Source organism: Cyprinus carpio, unplaced genomic scaffold (genome assembly GCF_018340385.1).
Source record: "Cyprinus carpio isolate SPL01 unplaced genomic scaffold, ASM1834038v1 S000006675, whole genome shotgun sequence".
NCBI lineage: Eukaryota > Metazoa > Chordata > Actinopteri > Cypriniformes > Cyprinidae > Cyprinus > Cyprinus carpio.
In genome coordinates, this window is record NW_024879293.1 from 872120 (window position 1) to 889410 (window position 17291).

The window sequence follows — 17291 nt, forward strand, 5'->3', positions numbered from 1 at the left end:
CAGGCAGATGTAAAAATATTAACCGTTTCAAGGTGTTAGAACCACAAGTGCGTAAGTGATATTTCAGCAACTTTACAGGAGGGCCAAAACAAAAACTGACCATAGTTTGATCTGACTTTGTGTACTGATATCAATCATTTATAATAAAAACGTTAGAAGGTGTTGGAAATAGTTTGATCTGACTTTGTGTACTGATTTAATTCAGAATTATTTATTTATTTTTTAAGGCACATGCACCTTTTTGGTACCAAGGTTTTATTCCATTACGTGTATAAAACACATCTAATGACTATATGAGCAAAGCATTAGCCTACATCAATGAGTTTAAAACCAAATAAATCTATTGTGATAAAATAATAAATATCACATATCAATAAAAGTCCTTGTATCATATTAGTTACTTGAATGGGATTAGATTTAATTTTATTTGATTGGTTTTTACTGTGATGGTTTTTACTGTGAGTGATTGAAAAGCCTTTACAGATGCCTTCCCTAGTGAAAATTAAATATATAATTTCATGTTAAATATACTAACAATATATTTACTTACTATATATCACTTGTCATATGTGCCTTTGCTGGAGCAAAGAGATGTAGGAGATTCCAATTGACACAGAACTTAACTATTGAACAGAACACCAAGAAACCACACGTAGCACTGAGGTGAGACAAACAATACCGGACAAGAAACAAGCGGCAGACACACTTTAAATACACTGAAACTAATGGGACTCACCTGTTACATTTATACAAGTATGGAGTGATATGTCAGTAAATGGGCAATAAAATGTTAATAAATTTTAACTAGTATCACATATATATATAATATAATATATGTAGTAATGTACATATAATGTATAACCTAACGTATAACTTAACTAAAGGTATACCATTTCTAGGCGTGTTCCCCGAACCATAACTTAGGAAGCTGTTTAATATGTAGTATGATATATATATAGTATATGTACTGTATATACTGTAATGATTCCACTGAAGGTGAGTGAGAATCCAAGGGCAGTTTATTTACAGAAGTGAAATCCAAAACATCCTGATCAAAACAGGAAACAAAGACTTGACTTGAACAGACTTGACTAAAACAGACTTGACGTGGCATGAACAGACTAGACTTGCCAACAGCAGGTTACAACATTAATACACAACAGTGAACAAGGCAATGACATGGCTACTTATAACAGAAAATTAATGAACACATGACATGAACAAACAAGGCACATGACTAAAACAACCAATTGGTAAACAGAACTGATAATCACATGACAAGACAATAAGCCAATCAGAACACGAAAGAATGAACAAGAGCAACCAATAGCAGGAATACAAGAGGGCAAGGGAAGCTTGACACAAACAGCAATCAAACTACAAAATAAAAGACATAAAAACAAGAACATGAAACAAAACCCCAAAACAAACATTTGGAGCCCCCTCTAAGGGCAGCTCCAGATGGCCCAAACAAACAAAACACAAAAAGTCCAGGAGGGTGGTGGAGCGGAGGCGGAACAGGGGGTGAGATGGAGGGCCAGGCCCGTGAAACAGAGGCAGGTCTAGACTGTGGAGCAGAGACAGACAATGGAGCAGAGGAGGACCTGGGCTGTGGAGCAGATCCAGAGCAGTATAGAGCCACGGTGGAGCAGAGACATGGACAGACCACTTGGTCGTGACAGGACAGGCAATGAGTTCTTGAGCGGCCTCCGTGGCTGTGGCAGGACAGGCAGAGAGTTTGTGCACGGCCTCTTCAGTTGTATTTTTCAGTGTAAAATTTTAAGTATAATTTTATAATTTTACTGCACGGAGCTGTGGGCAGGCTTGGACAGGCCTGGGCCCACCCACATTTACAGCTGGCCCCCCCAATCAGAAATAAAAAAATAAAATAAAATACTACTCTGTATAGTTTAACATGGATACTACTTTATGTGGTGTATTTTATCTATAACATGTTATGTTAAAAACAGTAAAATTGTAAGTAAATCTGATAACTATTTTAAATTTAAGTGTGTTGGTGACGTGTTTTCATTGGTCAATGCAACATCAACGTAGCACGCACTATTGCAATCTGGCGCGAACAACCAATGGCTAACGATCGCTAGAAGTGTACATGGTATCTTGATTTTTCTTTAGTATGGCCAAACAAGTTACTCTCACTAATTTTTAAAAAAAAACCCGTATTGAGACGACCTCCACTGATGCTAACCGGCAAGCAGATCTGCCTATGGCTAATCGACGATCACTCTACACTTGATTGCACCGTCGGATCTGTCAGCTCTGGGGGTTATCCAACCTCATCTACAGGCATTCCCGAGTACCATAACTGATGGGAAATATCGAAGCTTCAATGCCAAGTGGTATGAAAGGTTCAACTGGATTGAATATAGTCAGTCGAAAGACCTTCTTATTTATTAAATCGAGGCAATTGTTTGATTAAACATTGATTAAAATTAAGATACAATTTATACAAAACGAAATTCACTTTAAAGAAAGCCTTTCTACGAAACAAACCTATGAAGTGGTCATAACCATGTCTGACCATGTCACATTGCGCCTCTTAGTAATGCTGTTCAGTGTTCACTTTTCATAACCAAAATAGATTAAATAAATAATATTATAATATTGAACATATATATGAACCTAAATACATTTTCTTTAATGACTACAGCACCTAGTAACGTCAGAGGACTCAAGGCTGCGTTTCCCGAAACCTTCTTATTCAGGCAACACTTTTTTATTTTTTTTACTTTTTAAGTTATACCTTAAAGCATTGGTCTCAAACTCAATTCCTGGAGGGCCACAGCTCTGCACAGTTTAGCTCCAACCAGCTCCAAATCACACCTGCTTGGAAGTTTCTATTGATCCTGAAGATGTTGATGAGCTGGAACAGGTGTGTTTGATTAGGGTTGGAGCTAAACTGTGCAGAGCTGTGGCCCTCCAGGAATTGAGTTTGAGACCACTGCCTTAAAGCATTAGTTCACCCAAAAATCATGATCTTCCGGGTCTGTTGTGAGCGCGTTCACGACGCTGCATTGACGCTGCTGACGTGTTATCTTTGTTATTGGGCACACCAGAAAACACGTCAGCAGCATCGTGAAGAAGACAATGCTGAATAAAGTCAAAATTTTTTGTTATTTTTGGAGCATTATGTATATTCAATGCTTTAACAAAATTCTAACGGACCCACTGATGTCACATGGACTACTTTGATGATGTTTTATTACCTTTCTGGGACGTGGACAGTATACCGTACATACATTTTCAATGGAGGGACAGAAAGCTCTCGGACTAAATCTAAAAATTGCTTCAACTGTGTTCTGAAGATGAACGGAGGTCTTACAGGTTTGGAACGACATGAGGGTGAGTCATTAATGACATAATTTTCATTTATGGCTGAACTAACCCTTTAAGAGTCTTCGTAGCGACTCTAAGAGACAACGTTATCGAGAAACGCAGCCCAAGGCTCTGCTGCTCTAGTATAATTTTAGGGCTGCGTTTCTCGATAACGTTGTCTCTTAGAGTCGCTACAAAGACTCCTAACGTATAACTTAACTAAAGGTATACCTTTTCTAGGCGTGTTCCCCGAACCATACCATAGGAAGCTGTTTAAGATATACTTATGTGCGACTCTACCAGGTGCTGTACGTGGCGATGAATCTGTTGATATCGACAGCTCCAGAATCAATTATTCTCTCATGCAAGGGCTGCTTCACTGCGTTATGAGAGAAAGTGGTGTTCTTTATAAAATAATCACTTCAGAAATAGTTGAATTTGCATGTATTAGGATGTTTTTATAGACTTGTTATCGTTTCTTATTCAAAAGTGATGTACGCGTGCATTTTTTACATATACGATAAGATACAGTGTAACATAAGAACGGCGTAGCGTTAAGAAGGTTTCGGGAATCCCAGGCCTGTGGATTCGGGACAACTGCTTTGATTTCAGAACACCCATAGATCAGGCCCACCTCGACTTAATCCAGGCCCACCCATCTGTCACGTTCTGCAATCCGCCACTGGTGTGTAATTATTACATTTTATAACGTATAGATAATCACATTATTATAATTGTATTCATAGATCAAATGTAAGAATTTAAAATGAAAGTATAATGAGATTAGTGGGAAAATGCCCTCTATAAAGGAAAAAAAATAAAAAAATAAATGTCCTTGGATAAAAATTTAAAGGTCTCAACTTATAGAAAACTGATGAGGATATTGCTTAAGAATAAATCATTTTTTGCAAAGAGAAACACACACACACACACACACACACACACACACACACACATATATATAGATCAAAAATACAGGGGAAAAAAAATTATATTGTGAAATATTATTATGGTGTTCTATTTAAATATACATTAAAATCTAATTTATTCTTGTGATCAAAGCTGTATTTTCAGCATCATTACTCCAGTCTTCAGTGTCATTTCCTTCAGAAATCATTCTAATATGCTGATTTATTATCAGTGCTGGAAACTGTTGCGCTGCTTAATACTTTTTTGGAACCTGTTATACTTATTTTCAGGATTCTTTGATGAATAAAAAGTTAAAAAGAAGAGATTATTATCAGTGCTGGAAACTGTTGTGCAAAAGTCTTTGGCCACTAGTATTTTATTTTAATTTATTTGTTAAATAAACTGTTATGTGTCTAAACGTTGGGCCATCTCAGTTATAATGCTAATGGGTGAATTTTCTGTTCGGTGACTTCTTTTTACTTTTATAGAACTGGTTGCCTCCTGGGTCTAAATCTCACTTCTGCACCTATCGTTTGTGCACTACACAAGGAGAATCACACCTGGACCACACAAGTTTTGAGGCATCACTTTGAATTGCATTGACAGAAATTTGTGAAGTAAAGGAATGGGTGGAAAAGCTTAGCGAATCATCAGGAGTGTGTTGGAGAGTGGCAGTGACAAAACCAAATAAGGGACAATGTGTACTTTATAAGGTAATATCAAATAATTACATTCATCTTTACACTATATTAGTTTTTAATATTTAGGACATTTGTTTAAATTGAAATTGATTTTAAGTTAATTTTTTTATATATTGTACTGTGCAAAAGGCACATTAGATTCTTCCCCCAAATTTCAAGACCATTATTTATATATGTATTATTTATATTTCACTTTATTGTGCCAGTAAGAAATATCAGTTAACATTGAACTTTACCATTAATTGTAATAGTCCAGTGAGATTTGTATCCCTGTGATGGGACTTGCCATCTGTAGGGCTCCAGTATTTGTACAACCTTAGGACAAGTGAGATGGATGGATAGATGGATTTTTGTATGCACAGGGGATCTGAAATCATATGGTTCACACACAGATCAAATCTCACCATCATCTAGTCCATCTGGAAATGCATAAAGAGGGGAAAAATGGAGAGACACTAAATCCTGCGGCAAAATCTCTAATACACTTGGAGAAATCTACCTGAAAATCTAAATAATAAAAACTAAAACAATCATAAAAAATGTATTCATGACATTATTTAATAAAAATACATAATTTATGACATTATTTGTGAAAGCATCCTCAGTTTACAGCAGTTTTCACAAATGCGTATACATTTTTCAATTTTTCAGCTTTGCAGGTTGATTTCTCCAAAGGTCTTGGAGAGATATTGCACAGTATGTAGCCTGTCTCTCTTTTTTGTCCTCTTGATGTAATCCCTGTTGGACTCTGACATATTTAAACATTCATATTCTTTAGGCTCATTATAGGTGCCAGCACAATGTTTATGTCCGATCAGACGCGGCTAATCAAGGGCGGCTATCAAAAAATACATGTTGTGAGGCAAAAATGGTTTGCACTCTGGTGAAGACTACAGACAAAAGGGGAGGAACTAGTAGGTGAGTTAGAAATGTCAAGATTGGATAAAATAAGTGCTTTTGCTTGCTTCTTTGTGTGATTTGTTTTTATTTTTCAGGAGCAATGATCCCCATATACCCACTTACCCAACTTCTTGTGCGTTTGTACAATGTACATAATCATAACATCTTTGTTGCGGAGGCACTGAGGCACAAGGATGTAGAGGTCAAGGCAATTGAAACCCTGACTCAGTTGTTTGAGGTCAGCTCTGGCTGTACTTAAAAGTGACCTGTTGGCTGAGCATGGCAACAAATATGTATATGTCTCAGCCAACCGGTGCCATTTGCCCAGACCTTCAGTTTTGCTACAGGTATGTGAAATTTTACTTGGTAGAAATCAGTTGCTTTAACATACTTATGTAGTCAAGACAATTTTAATTTGCAGACTGTATCAGAAGTTGAATAAGCAGGAGTTTGGAGAGCAAAGTGGGGAGGGAATGCTAGCAGCTTTGGAAAGGCAGGTAGAATCCTACAATGCAGTCTGTAATGACACCTGCACCAAACTTAAAATATCTTCAGCAGGAACACCACTTGTAGCCATATGTTCCCCACTGATGAAGAAAACAAACACACAGTCTCTCAAATAGTGGAGAAATGTGTTTTATGGATTCATCTGGTAACATGGACAGGGGAGAAACTGCAGGGTGTTTCTCCTCCTCACACACACCTGTGCAGGTGGTCCTCCTCTTGGGACACTGATAACCCAGTCAGAAGATGAGAAGACAATTAGTGAGGGATTGGAGCTGCTGAAGTTCTAACTGAAAAAATGATGCCTTTGGAAGGTGAGGTGAGGCAGGCTCTCGTGTGTTTCTGACAGATGACTCAAAGGCAGAGAAGGGAGCTATAGCACAGGTCTTTCCTGAAGACTCACAACTGCTCTGCATATTTCATCTTCTTTCAAGCTGTGTGGAGGTGGTTGTGGAACAAAGAACCACGAAGTTGAGATTAAGGACAGGCAGACAATGTTCAGCATAGTAAAAGACTTACTTCATGCCAGGGAGATGAGTACATTTGAATTATTTTACCAGCAAGCCCTTGACAACCCTTCAACCACCAGGTAGAGAAAATAGTAGACAGGTAGAGGTAGCTTGAAATATTTTTGTAGTATTTCTGATGCGTTTACCTTCCAGAGGCCTATTCTGAGGGTTGTATTGTATTGCATTTATTCTTTACAATTTATTTTGTTACCCATTACAGATACAGGAAGGTCCTGACCTATCTACAGAGTCTTTACAGGCGACGTGAGAGTTGGGCTCTCAGCTGTAGGAGGGACTTGCCAACACGTGGCAACCAAACGAATAACTATGTGGAGGCTGCAATGCGTGTCTTGAAAGACAAAAATACTTCATAGGACATAAACAGGTCAACCTGCATCAATTATTCAACCTTTTCATTACCCTACTATAGATGTACTATGAAAGCACGTGTGACAGACGTTGCACTTGGCCATTGGAAGGCATTACACCTGTCAAGATTCCTTGCACACACAAAGTACTATCAAAGCATCTGATATTTCTCAGGTAAAATGTAATTTTTAATTATGAATCATTAAAAAAAAACTTGTTGGTTAATTTTGCAAATGGCTGTTTCTCAAAATTGCGTTTTTAAGCCTTTTAAGTCTTGTGTTTTCATACGGTCATCATCAATTGTAATAGTTTCAACTCCAATAAGAATGCAAGTACCGAGGGACACATGAAAAATTCTGGGATGTAAAAAGCAAACATTTGTCGTTTTGGTTTACACAATTTAATAAAGTGATAGAGACATAGAGAAAGCCTGCAGTTTTTTTATTGGTATATTTAAAAGAATCTTAACATCAACAAAGCATTAGTAACATTCAGTTTTGTATACACATATTCACAAATACGTGCAGTAAAATAAAAAATATTTAAAATAAAATAAACAATAATGTAACCCAATGTTTGTAGTAGGTTATAACATCTGTGAAGTAATATGTCATTTGTTGTGCTGTCCTTCTCTTTACTGCTGGAATGGTTAGTTGAGCAACCAGATCACTGTGCATCTCGATTCTCACAAAGATGTGTTCTGTGTCCTAGTGTCCTGCCATGTTAATTCTTTAAAGCAATAGTCTGGCAAGACCAGTCTACGCGAGAATGCAGGTCCGTTCTGTGCATTTTTATAATTGAGAAACATCCAATATGTCTGTATTTTTTATCTTTATGTCACTGTTAGGTTGGAGAAAAGAAATTTCAGGTGAGATCATCCACATCAGGGCACACATATACAGTGGACATGGAGTTGGAGCTCTGCACTTGTCCAGTTTGGCCCTAGTGGGGCACCATGCAAACACCAGGCACCCATCAGAGGACACAAGGGTCTGGGTGAAACAGTGGTGGTCAGGACCAAGGACAGCGCTAACACAGGTGTGCAGCATTCCCTCTGGCAGGCCAGCCTCAGCCTGCAGGCTGTGGGCCCAAGTAGTTGTAACAATAATGAGCGGATGGATTCAACATCTGGTTTCATATTAATGGAATCTGACTCTTAACACATCCTGCAATCAGAGACAAGAACTTACAAAAAAAAAAGATAAGGACTTTTGCTTTACAACACCGCAAACATAAAACCCCATCAGGGCGCCGCGATGTCGACGAAATCTCAGCCTAGTGACATTATTACACCTTCCGGAGAGATACAGAGGGGACACTCTCGTGAGCATTCAAAGGAAAGACAAACACCCGCCCTTTTACTCACGCACGACGACATTCCAGAAACACACACACACAACCACACGAGCATTTCGGCTCACACAGAACATAGGTGTGAACCAACCTTTCAATAAAAAACAAAGGAAAACCCTTGTCTTTGCATCGCAGAGAAAGAGAGGGGTTTCCCAGCTTTCGCGATCGGGATCTCAGAAGTCCCTCCGTTTGTTCTTCTTTTACTTTTTCGTTTTAGCTTAGTTTTTCTTATTGTCTTCGATATTTGGACTTCGTTCAATTGTACTCACGAGCAAACGAACCACTAAGCTCTAATCACTCTTTGGACAAAGTTTACATTCGCGTTAACCAACGAACTCACGCAATCATCAGCTCCGGAACGGACACACGCAGAAGCGACAACAACGGAAAATTGAGCTCAGCTACACACAAGAGCCAGATCAAAGCAAGTACTTTCGTATATCGCAACTTTTTTTAAAATTGCTGTTAAGGTGGTCAGGCTCGATTCACTTTTTGTGAATGATCCAATGACTTGGAGTCTCTCGCAAGTTAACTGTTTTAAATGTCTCCGGAGATCTGCCTTCACTCTTTCTCTCTCTCTCTCACCTATGCTCTTTATCTCATTACTATTTCGTGGGTATCTTGTTAAATTGTAGTGTTTTGTTTTGATATATAATCATATTTACTCTGTGTGAATGTAGTTATGTACTCTTAGTCCGCTTTTATTAAATACAACAATTTGCTTGAATTGAACCGTTTTATTGATCATCAAGAATCGAAGTCCTGAATCATGTGATCTAAGCTAAAGCTTTGTTTTCTAGAAATTTACATTCAGTAATCTAAATAATCAGACCACAGAAAATATTGTTTTCCTGATAAGAAGATTAATATTTCTTGGAGTTGTAAGAAGGGTATTTTATGATATTTGAAAGAGGAGTCTAGCATCCAGTTCGGGGACGAACAGCTTGTCTAGATAACTTACATTAATTCTGAGTAAGATTACCTTTAAATGATTAAATATTCCCTCTTTGGGTAATTTAATATTGTAAGAATAAGCCAAAGAATATCATGACTCATGAATATTCACTTCATTTGAGTGAATTATTCCCCCAGAAAGTGATGTTGCTACTATTTATGGTGGAGAATATTTTGGGCATGCGTTCAAACTTTGTTTTGGGAGGCAATATCAATTATATTCATGCGTATTTTGGAGTCATATAGCAGGCATTTTGAATTGTGAGTAAGTCGCGCTTCGAGCAGACTCCTGCGGAAAAAAAGCCAGCCGGTTCAGCACATTAACAGTTTCTACAAAAGGAAAAACCTAAAGTATTGTCACTGTTATTTTTAATGAAAGTACCACTGCGGGTATAATGTTAAAAGTCTCCGTTAAGAGGAAATACCCCAAGATCTCTCGGCAGTGAGAACATTTAATAGTAATAACCCGCCTATTAAAACGACGAAGAAAGAATCTCTTTTTTTAGGACGGAGACCGTTAAATTGATCAGAGCGGCGTTCCTGGATTCAGTGGTAAAAGGCCTTGTAATTACATAATCGTTATTGAATTCTGGTGACCCACAGTGATATTCAAAAATAACGATAAATCTCCTGGTGCTAAAAAATTGCTTAGCTGACCCGATTTGAACCTAAAACATTAAATCATAAGTGCTTTGTGATAAAGTGTATGGAGTGCAAACAGACGGACAATTCCTGTTGTTCACATTTGCGTGTTTTTGCGCGAAAGAAACCGGCCTCACTCTCTTGTGTAATAAGCACCGCAAAGGTCCAAACCTTTGTCCTGTTTTTTAGTTTTTTAGTTGTGATTTTGCGCAGTAAATCAGCGACAAACGCGTGCAGATTCTAAATAAACATTGAGTTGTCTGTAAATTCGCTGACTAAACACCAGAGGGCGTCCTTTAAGTGTTAGAAGTCCAAATTACGCCTCGCCTTCGAGTTCAGCCTGCATGAGTGCAATACGCCATGCTCCGTGGCCGTTTTCAGATAATGCCCTCTTACTGCGTATTTTAAATTTCACTGTGGTGTTGAAATTAGCCGGTCTAAATCTCAATAATTATTTGCATTACAGCTTTGCTGTGCGAATATTTATTGTAGTTAGACAATTTCCTGCCTGTGACTGTTTACATTTACTTGAGTTTGGTGCGAACATGATTTGAATTAAAATTTAATGTTTAATAGTGTAAATTAAATTCTCAGACAACCACTGATTGACCTACTTAGAAGGAAGTGAGCCATCTTAGTGGCTGTCTCCGTAGTCGGTTCACAGCGTTCAGCTCTCTGATCTCTCTCTTTTCAATTTGTTTGAATTGCATGTTTCTACCTTACCTTTGATTTTTCTAATATTAATGATAACTTACGTTATCATTGGTTAATAGGATTATTCAGATTTCCTTGTAATTCTTCTACATGCTGATTAAAATTTCAATTTAAACCACGTGTGAATTTTTAATTGAATTAAAGTTTTCTGCTCACCCTGGTGAAGCACAGGAGAGGGGTACGCCCCCTGTGGGAAAACCAGCAATAGTCCTCCTCTGGTTCCATACTGTATTTCTATTTTTGATTTTTATTCTTTGTCTTCTGTCTGTTTTGGATTAGGTTCTTTTGGATCATTACCATCATATCATAATTACCTTTTTGTTTTATCATAATTCGGTACAGCTGTTGCCTTTAATTTCTACTATATATTCACTCAGTTGATGTTAAATCAAAACAAATCTTAATTCTCACTTTAAGTTTACCTTTGTCATCCTTTGTGTATTTGATTGTGGAATCCCGTAGTGATTGGACAGTAATCTCAGGTTTCCAGTGAGCAAGGGGGTCGACCAGCGTTACGATTTACTGCTGTGAGTGGACCGGTTTACTTATCTCTGTCCGGGGTCGTTGCGGGCCCGCAGTAAGACCTCAAATTTGGCACTCCAAGGGTAGTCAATCAGTCCAGCGACAAAACACGCACTTTCTGGGACAGACCTAAACCGGGGCCTAAAAAGGGGCCACTCTCTTTCGAGAGGGGTCTAGGGAAAAAGCCCCAATTTTGCAGTGCTGTATGGCGGTTGACACCCTTTGTGTTGCAGGTGTGTTAAAAGTCACAAAGCTGTTGAGAGGGCGCAGAGCGACCACAGAGTAACGGAGCGGCGGGAAAAAAGCTGCAGTTTGACGGTTTGGGAGCGCCAGGGAGACTGCCCGCCGTGCTGCTGGTTTCCACCTGAGTGACATCAGTTCACCCAGGTGAACCAAAGTGATTAAAACCCATCCACTTATATAAGCACAGAATATTAGATATTCACCCGGTATATTTAAGTGTTTGGTCACTTTTCCTCTCTAAGACACACCATTTTCTAGGTATATACTCCATAGCCACACGTGCTGTAGCACTAGCAGAAAACTTTGCGAAAGGTAGCAGGTTTAGCACCTTTATTGTCTTCCTTAACACCTTCCCAGCGTTCCTATTCAGTTCCATTTCGTTGCAGACCAATTTATGGTGTTTCGGTTTTCACTGTGCTCTTTCCGTCTTCAATTTTTTTTTTTTCCCTTTTCACTGCTGTTGTTGTGATTTTGTTTCTTACAGTTCACGAGGAGACCCCAAGGAGAGCTACAGTAGTAGAGCGACAAATCCGAACAGCCGGTGTCAACCAGGATGACCAATCGAGCTGAATGTACAGTCATACAGCCAAAATGACATCCAGCTTAGAAAACGAGATCCCATCCACCTGCACTTATCGGTCTATGAGTCTAGGACATCTAAAATATGTCTCCACAATGAACACTTATTCATTTCTCATCGGCAAAGACCTGCTAGATCGCTTTGAGCCTTTACTAGACTCAGAAACAGACTGAAAGTCTGGGCCTCAAGTGGAGATCCTCTTACCTCCAGGCCACACAGGTCGCCGGGCGCCAGACTGTCAGGTCACCGAGGGCACGGGAACTCCCACAGAGCCAGACTGTCAGGTCACCGAGGTCACGGGAACTCCCACAGATCCGACGTTAGGTCACAGAGGTCAAGGGAACCCCAAGCAGTCAGCCATGGGTACGCAGCCTAACTACAAGCCAAGCTCAGTCGCTCACTGCACCTTCAAGGCCCACCAAGACTCTGATACCTACGCGCCCAAGGTCAAGGATCGAACTGCAGCTGCCATGATGAACACCCACAACGGACATTTATTCTGGCCATATGGCAGACAACTCAGCCATTAGGTCTTCTTCCCTATGACAACGCAATCATGAGGAAGACCACCGGGGACCTTTCCGTTATGCCAGCAAGCGCACCCGTTTCCCTCGAACCCACACCCACCTCTATGGTGTCTTGCCAGAAGGAATCTGCGCTTTGTACTTGAAATGGAATACCGGTGCCGACTCATTATTTATGGTCCTTCCGGACCTGCCCCACGATGTTGACATTGGAAAGCAGACATCTCTGATTCGCCTCAGGCGCTGTGGACATCATTAATGAAGTTGTACTGGGCCCCACGACTTTGACAGCACGCGTTCCACAACCATGACAACCTATGTCAGGGGACCCTCCAGAGGTCTGCCCTTAGTCCAACGAAACAGGAAACGGTGGTACCCGTTACACCAAAGGGTCACTATCGGTCAACATGCGATCGTGGTCAAAACCTTAAACCACGGGGGTTTCTTAAACCACCTGAAATGTGGGAACTCGGACTCACCACGGAAGCCACACCCCCACTGAAGTGTCATCTCGTGTGGTCTACAGACCTTTGCAAACAAACTGCCCGGCAACTGACATCAACATTCCCACGGCCTACCGGCTGGGATGGCAGTGAGCCCTGACTTTCCTGACTTTGAACTTTACTACCTGTCATTGGGCCATTCCATCCTGCACTGATACCCGAAGGGAGTACAGGGACAACACCATGTTCACTGCCACCCTCAAATTCAAATTCGCCATCACATCTGTCATTCAGTGACCAAAGGACCAGGTGTGCAGAACGGAAGCGATGAGGACCACACCTCAAGATACACGTCGCCACCGAGGTGTCGGTGAGACTAATGAACTACTACACCTCTCAATCCCAAACGAACTGATGGACACACGACGGGGAGGAAGCCTTACCCAGTGTTGAATCTCAAGTGCTAGCAAATTATACAAGACGCAATGCATGAGAGCGATACGGATCGTTCAAGGACTCAGACAAGGTCTGTATAAGTTTCAAGAATCCTTTGCCAAAGACTCTTAGACTGTTGGTCTCACCGCTCACCCGCGTGCGCATCCCTATGCACCTGAGCTCTCCCACTTTTGTCAAACAGTACAAATGTCCCATCGCCTCACATGAACCAATGCAGGAGATCTCGAATCTATTGCTTGAGAAAGGTGGTCCATCCGTCCATTGCAACAGCACCTACTCAGCCCCACATCTGGCCCGTCCTCCAAACCTAACGGCAAATGGCCAAACCAACACTGACTACAGGAAACTGAATCAACAGGTGCCGCTGTCACGGATGGCCCATGACCCAGCTAGAACAGAAAATTACCCCGAATCAGGGAGCCACCATCTTCTCTACAATTGATGTGGCACTCTGGATTCTGGACCATTTCCGGTGCACCGGAAGACAAAACAAAAAAAAAAGTGGCATTCACAATTTGGCAACCGACAGTTCACCTTCAACAGGTGTCCGTTCGCTATGCAACTCACCAGCTGAATTCAAATCTTCTGAACCAAAGCCTGCCAGAACGCTAGAATGAGAGGTAAACCTGATCTATGTAGATGATGGCTCATGAAAAGTACAAACGGGGCCGACCACCTGACGGAACTAAAAACTATGTTCTGACCCAATTATCCACCACCGGAGCCAAGATCGCCCTCCAACAAAGGCGTGGGCCGAACCTAAGGTTAACTACTGGGCATGCTCATGGATCCAAGGCATTGAACACAGTCAAACCGGATCATGCTATTCAAAAATTCAAGCCTCCCACTAACGTCTCTTCGTGCGGCGTTTTCTAGGAGTCTTCCCCAATACTCTCGACGTTCATCGAAAAATAATCAGACATTCCAGACCTCTGAACAGCTCTGCTAAAAAAGACTGCCCCTTTCGTCTGGTCGAAGGCTCAAGAACACGCCATGAAAGAACTTAAAAAGACCTTTAGCACAGCTCCATGTCTTGCTACCCTGATCCACAAAAGGAAATGATACCTGGAAGCTGGGTGTTTTCCGACCAATGTCTCAGTGCTGGCCCGGTACAACGGCTGACCAGACAAGAAGTAGTTGCTCTGCAGCAAGACACTGCTCCACCAGAGTTGTTAAGTTCTCAGACTGTGAAAAAGCTCTGGCGCTTGCACTGTATGGGCCATTCAGCGATTAGCCAATTTACATTGGGGCACAAAAAGTTATCATAGAGACTTGCACAGCAGTAATGTTCCTCAACAGCCAGAAATACGAGATGGAGTGGTCACCAATCACGATAGCCACATGGTTAAATGGCTCTCCAAGGGAAGCAATGTTGAGTGCACGGTATGCACAGAATCACAAGTCTGCACGGGGCAATGGCACTGGCCGCATGCCAAAACTGCTTTTTCTGATAAACACACCTGCAGAGAACACTGGGCAGTGCAAGAACCCCAAAACACCAATCCACCTGTCACAGGTACTGTGAAGAAGAATGCGTGTCACGCATGCTCACAGCACTACGTCGAAATGGGTGCGCCCATACAAACACGATGGCATCACTTAAGGCAGGTGCAGGAGTGTGTGGGTCAACGACCCGCCGGGCCCCCCACAACCACTTCAAATTCGGTCCCCAATCTTTCACAAATGCAGAAATAGAAGCCATTCTCATAACCTAGCAGAATAGCATCAGCCCATGACATCAGAGAAATCACTCATCTGTACAACTTAACGCTGCCAGACTCAGTTTGTGTGCCAACCTTCCAGGTTGGAAACAGAATGGTTTCAAAACGGCAAAACAAAAGCCAGTCAAACACCAAACACCTGTTCCAGGAATGTGATAACACACAAAAAACACACCACAATATAACTGTTGTACTGGAAGGAACCCCGGGTAAACAACCCAGCGACCACTACACGACACCCCGGTCCCAGGTATGGGACAAAGACTAAATGATCAAACTGACGCCCTCGCCAAAACGGCGCACTACAGGGAGTGTGGTCACCCCCCAGAACCAGCACCAGCCCCAATGTTGCCAGTGTTAACCCGCAAACAAACGGACCTTCACCTGTGGCAGTGCCCGGCCTACAGACGCTATCGCTAACTCCGCAGGTTGTCCAACAAGAACATTGCAGATATGATGCCTCTGACACCTGCACAGAAGACAATTCTATGAGATATTTCTCAGTCTTGTCTTGACCACTCCAACCACCCATCATCAGGCTCAGCTCACTGATGACTCGTGCCTCCGACACCTATATAACACCAGACACATGCGGCGCGTACAGGACGACAATTCGTGGTTTGCACCTGATGACAGCACAGCGCCACGGCTCGTGGTGCCACGATGCAAAGGGGGTTACTACAATGTACGCCCACGACACCACCATGTGAGTACCCCGGTATCAGAGCCACGGTATGACACACTGACACAGGTGGCATTTGGCCCCGGCATGCAGCAAGATGTGGCAGAGTAGTCAGAGGAATGTCTTGTGTGCTGCAATCACACCAGCAAACCAAACCACAGAGGCCCCACTGCAACGCAGAGGGATCACTTCCCGTGTCGACCTTCAAATTGACTGGGCAGGACCCCTGCCAAGGTCAACAAGAGGCAACAAAGTACTTTCTCACAGTGGGTGTGCCAGTTTACCATGACGGGGTAGAGTGTCTGCCAGCACCAATGACACTGCCCAAACCACGGCATTACTGCCTGAGAACCATATCTTCTCACGGTTCGGATTTGCCCCTGAGAGTCAACTCAGACAGAGGTACCACTTCACGGCCGAGTCATGCAAACAGAATCTGGCAGCCTAGGGGTCAAGCTAAACTTCACATCAGCCACCATACAATCGCGTTCCGGCCAGGTAGAGAGAGCGAAATCGAGCGGTGGTCACCATGCTGAAAAAGTATGGTCTTGCTAACCCGGAAGAATGGGATTAAAACGTACCCCTTGTGCTGATGGGCCATCAGAGCCAACCCCAGGAATCAAAACGGGGACCCCTTTGAATCAGACTGGCGGAGAGACCTTGCCACTACATGCTGATCAACAAGGAGACCCAACCTTGTCTGCTACACACATTCAGTTTCTTGACGAAGCTCCATAGACAAGTGAAAAACAACTTTTGCTTTTGCCAGGAACACCTGCAAAAAGCGGCTCTGAAGGGCAGAAAGCATCACACCAAGAACTTAAATGGTGGTGGGCGACAGGGGTCTTGTATTACAGCTTACCCCGCCAACTCAGGAAGGGCCCCCAGCAAGCTGTCAAAGAAGAAATTCCACCACACTGGACGGGACCCCATGAGATTATGAAACAAAACTATACCCAGTTGCGTACCAAATACACACAAGGAAGATTTTTTTTTCGAGAGAACCAAGTTCTCAAATGGGTCCACCGTACCAGATTAAAGACATGTGGCCACCAGCAGAGAAAGACAGGGAGGGGCAATGCAAGCTAAAAACTCAACCGCCCACCACGAAGCGAAAGACTGTTCCATCCTTTTTTTTTTTTCCCTTCCTTCCCCTTCTCCCCTTCTCCTTTACCTTTTCCCTTCCCTTCCTCTCTCCTCTCTCTCTGGCCGTCACAGGATTGCTGCTG

The 17291-nt window shown here is 42.0% G+C and overlaps 1 pseudogene; it reads right to left on the bottom strand.

The window, feature by feature from the left end:
- Positions 1-17291, bottom strand: part of LOC109092172 — a 1055107-nt pseudogene that overhangs the window by 77718 nt on the left and 960098 nt on the right.